Source organism: Orycteropus afer, unplaced genomic scaffold (genome assembly GCF_000298275.1).
Source record: "Orycteropus afer afer isolate SDZICR_OR568_19922 unplaced genomic scaffold, OryAfe1.0 scaffold00247, whole genome shotgun sequence".
NCBI classification, from domain to species: Eukaryota; Metazoa; Chordata; class Mammalia; order Tubulidentata; family Orycteropodidae; genus Orycteropus; species Orycteropus afer.
Genome location: NW_006921834.1, coordinates 3,548,779 through 3,553,830, shown reverse-complemented (window position 1 = coordinate 3,553,830; position 5,052 = coordinate 3,548,779).

The window sequence follows — 5,052 nt, the reverse complement described above, 5'->3', positions numbered from 1 at the left end:
ACCTCTACATCCCGTGCTTTCTCCTAGTCTCTCTGCCCTGGAACATTCAAGAGCAAATCAAACCTCTATCCAGACACAGCAAAATAAAACTCACCACCTCCGGGAGACAGTTCTTAATTTTTCTTTTTTTTTTTTTTAATGAAATGAAATGAAATCCTTTTGCATGCTGCTGCAGCCTTTAAAGTATTGAACTAACTGGAGAATCACCAGTGCATCCAGAGAGAAAGAGACAGAGCTTTTAAAGGAAAAGTTGTGTGTTTTATGACACCATGCAGTTGACTCTGTGATTAGTTTCTAGGGCCCTCCGTTTAGCAGAAATGGTAATGACAGTGAGTCAATGTCTGGAATCTGGTTGGGCAGGTATAAGAAGAGTGTGAGAGTTCTACCTTTTAATGCTTACCATCCTGTTGTGGCATATATGAATTCTAAAACAACATCTGAATAAATTTTCCATCCTTGGAAAGGTAGGTTAAATAGTCTCTGAGGTTGTTTTAGTCTCCAAGAGGCTGCTAGTCCCTGGGGCCAGCCTAGAGGGAATTCCTTCATTTTTACCCCCCAGGGGGGTAGTAGGGATTGAGTCTACAGGCCTATGGGAAATAGGACTGGTTGGTGACCAAAATAAATGGGAAAATCAAGAAGCTTTGGGAGGTGTTTCTTTTGTACCAGGTAATAGGGAAATGATATGACCACCAGTAAACTACATGAATAGTTTTATCCTGGAGCAGGAAGCACTTAGGGTTTGTGGGAATTCCCAAGTCTTTTATGTATACTGATTTTGCCCTTTCTAAACACTATCCTTCCTGAAAGTTCAGATATATCCACGTTCTGTCGAAGCCTTGAAGCTTTAGAAATTTAGACTTGTCATTGTCTTGGTGTTCTTCACACTGTTCTTGTTAACCCCTGCCGCCACCGCCACCCCCCCCCAAAAAAAGCTTCTATTTAAGTCACAGACCTGATTTTAGGCATTTTAATCTCAGCCATTGAGAGATGTCAGAAGAGGAATCACTGCTTTTCTCAAGCAAATTGGCCCCTTAATGTCTTGATCTTCCTTCTACCCACCAGCCATCCCTGGCCCTGTTTCTTTGACTCCTTTTATAGATCAAAAAGCTCTAGAGTTAATGGTCTTGACTGGTGCATGAGGGTAGATAGAGACAGTTAAATTGGGAATCTGTCTTAACCTTGATTTGGGAAAAAAATCCTTTCTTTCTCTCCATGAGTAAGCCCACATCAATGTTTTATTACGTGGCCTAGAACTTGTGTGTGTGATTTTTTTTTTTTTTTTTTTAAAGCTTCCCTTGAGAGAATAAATTATGACAGAGAGAACTGTTTAACAAGGTTCTAGTTTCTCTTGCAGCACAATAGCTTACTTACCCCTATGTGCACCTTGGTACTGGTCGATTGGTAGATGCCATCCTTCCTCTGTACCTGCAGAGAAGTGACACCTTGGTCTCTCTTTGCAAGCCCTTTTCCCATCAGTCCCTTGGTTAGGCCCTGTCTGGCCATGCAGGGGTGTTGCTTTGTTTGCTGCAGCAGCAAGCGTGATGAATCATTTACCCAGTGGACATGAAAGCTCTACCGAGTGAATTAATTTTAAGTAATTGGCATGGACTGGCTAGTGACTAGGAAGTGGGCTTTTAGAGAGAGATACCCAAGGTTGAAAGTTTTGTCTTTTTTTTTTTTTTTTTTTTGAACCATTTGCTGTAGATAATGAGACGATAGGGTTTTCCCTCTTCGTGTCTACTCTCCTTCCAAATAGTTGTACCCAAAAGAGCTGTTCTTTCCCATCCCCCTACTCTGCCTTCCTGTGAAAGCAGCAGCAGGGATTGATTTATGTCCAGCTCCTGAATACATGTAAAATTTGTACAAAAATATCTTCTATGAAAATGATTTGTAATCTGTAGACTTAATACCTGGAGATATCTTGAGATGTAAAATCCCCATCCTTTGGGTTGTGGGTTTTTTTGTTTTCTCCAAATAAATCTGATCTTTAAAGTTCATTTTAATGCGGGAATTCTTTGACATAACACTCCCACTCCATTTTACTGGACTCAATTGACAGCCCAGCCTATTCCATCCCACTATCTATCTGTGAAGTTCTCATTCAGCACTTGCTACCATTTTGTATGAGACCAGATGGTTGGGTTACACAGGAAAACCATCTTAATGCTTACTGAAGCCCCAAAACTGGGAATTTATATCCTAGCTCCTTTCCAGTTTAATAATACCTGAGTCCCATTTCCTACATATACTGCTTTAGTTGAGAGATGTTCTGAGACTAAATCACATACGTAGGTCAGTGCTTCAGCAAACCCCTACCCTTACTTCACAGTGTCACCCCACACTATGAAGGTAACCCTGCACAGGTGGGATGAAGTTCTGGTTGACAGACTGTCCAGCAGTACAACTCAAAAGTCATTTTTCTTAAAATTATCCCTCACACCTAGTGGGAATTTTTCTAACGAAAGGATAGACTGCCATTACAAGGCAGGAAAGGGGTTAGGACAGTGGCAGAGAATCCTTAAGGTCACAGAGGGGTAGAGCATAGGAGGAAACCTCAGTCAACAATTCTGGGGACTTGGAGTCGGAGAGGAGCACACTTAACACTGCTTCACTGGGCCGAGGGAGCAGCTGCTCTTGGTGTGTTGATCTCTGGTCTCCAAAGTTGGCAGAGTTGAGGGGAGAGGCTCAGGGTGCTATGATGATGCAGAAGCCTTTCCGTGTGGCTGTAGATAGGAAGAAAGGGGGGCCCCTACCCAGGTTACCTGTGCAACCTACAAGGCAGCACCCAGCTCTACCACAGGAAGTGGTCTCAGTCACATCCATTCTCCAAGCCTCCATTTTCAGTCCTTCCCCTGCCTGTGTAATACTGAGGTCTGGTAAATAACAACAGAAAGACCCACAAAAGTGGAAAAGGCTAATTTGAAAGAATTTCAAGTTGGTGGTTCACAGAAAGAGAAAGCACTCCCTCTGCTGTCCGAAGACCAGTCCCACCAGTTACTGTTGAGTCAGTTCCAACTCATGGGAACCCATATATTTGAGAGTAGAACTGTGTTCCCTCAGGTATTGATGGCTGTGCTCCTTCTTCCGAGGTGCCTCTGGCTGGGTTCAAACCACCAGCCTTTCACTTAACTATGTGTGCTGCCCAGGGACTTCTAGATTCCAGGGAAAGCTAGGCTCTGCTATGCCCCACAACCCCAGTTGTATAAAGATGTGCGGATCCTCCTAGAAGTCCAGCTGCAGAAATGGACCCTAGACTGGCCAGCTTTCACTGCCAATTTCTGTACATTTTGAGCCACCAGAAAGGTGGGGGAAGGGTGCAGGTGCATCATCCCAACTTGAGGCTGTGTGGGCCCCATGTATATTTCAGCCCATGTAGCCTAGTTTCTTCTAAACAGAATCAAGCACTATGGGCCATTGCCTCCAGTGCTACTCAAGCTCACAGCATCTGGTTTCTAGGGAAATGGAAGAGCTGTACATCTGCTCTTGGGAAGCAGTATCTGTCAAATGTCCTTCCTTGTCACCAACCATCATAGCCTCTGGCATCCCAAGTGAAGGGGGGGACTCGCCTTCCCACACCCTCCCCATTCCTCAAAAAGGCGTTTGGAAGGGTCGAGCTGTGCTGCTCCCCGCCCAGCTGCAGCAGCCTCCCAGTTGGACAATACACTCTCTGTCCTCGGGGCCAGGAGATCCGCCTCTAGAGTCAGCGCAGCCCCTTCCCCCGCTCTTCCTGGTTCCCAGCGCCCAAACCCTTCACTGAAGTTCCCCAGACCCAGTGCTCTGCTTCTAGCCAGGACAGCCCCACACCCAATGCCCCCTATTCTGCAGCCCCCTTACCCCTGCAAGGATCTGAGCACACCCAGGCACAGGCATGGGATCGCCCCAGACTGTGGAAAAGGTTCAGCCTTTGGTGCCACGATGGACTGCCTTCTGCATAGTTAAGGTAAGAAAACCATGGAGGGAGGGTCAGAGGGTATCCCTAAAATGATCTTACCCTTAGTAACATCGTCTTGTCTTTCTCCCTCTCCCCGCCCTTCTGCAGTTCCCACTGGTTTGAGCCGATAATTAAAAGGCCTGGCTGGCCCATCCTCCACCCATTTTTATTTCACTCCCACCAAGCCACCTCCTGTAAAAATGTGCACTCCCAACCTTTCTCGTCAGCTTCTTTCCTGCAGCTTCCTTCTCCCAACCCCTTAGTCTCCATGTTGACAGCAAGAATCAAGTTTGAGGTGGGAGTTCAGTTACTGTCTTGTGACCCTCTCCTAACGTCTTGGGGCCTCAAAAGTTCCTCTTATAGGCCCACCAGGCGGGGCAGCAGTAATAGCGTATGTGAGGTCCTAGCTCTACACAACTCTGGGAGCCAGTCCTATTCTCTGAGTTCCAGTGTCTGCCTCAGTACCCCCATGGCATGCATCCTGTTGTTGTTGTTATGTGCCCTCAAGTCGGACCCGACTCATAGCGACCCCTCCCCTTGGGTTTCCAAGGCAGTATTACTATGGAACTAGATTGCCCAACCCTTCCTTCTAAGGAGTGGCTGGTGGGTTGGAACCTCCAGCTTTCTGGTTAGCAGTCAAGTGCCTTAGGCACTACACTACCAGAGCTCCTCGGCATGCATCCTAGTCTCCAGCTAAAGACCCTTATGAACATTGGGAAGAGCGAGATGTTAACAGCCTGCTGTAGGAGCCAGAGACATGAATTTTCATATCTTCTGTACCTTGGTTATGTAATCAAATCTTGCCAAAATACACAGAATGACCTTCAGCTCTGCCCAGTAGCCTCCAATCTCTGCCACTCATCTGTCTTAACTCTGCCACTCATCTATCCTAGTGTCTCTCTAACCTTTCCCTCCAAGCCCCCATCACACCATGGCCCCTCCCACCCCCAGCCCCTAGCCCTTCCTCCAGGCCCCAGTGATCCTGCTGAAATTGCTTATTGGACACCAGCTTAGTCAGGCGCAGCAAGATAAGGCTTCCCAATCTCAGCCACATCAGCCCCTGCCAAAGGCCTGTCTCTGAGGGACCCGCATTGTCACCAAGCTCTGTGATTCACAACCTT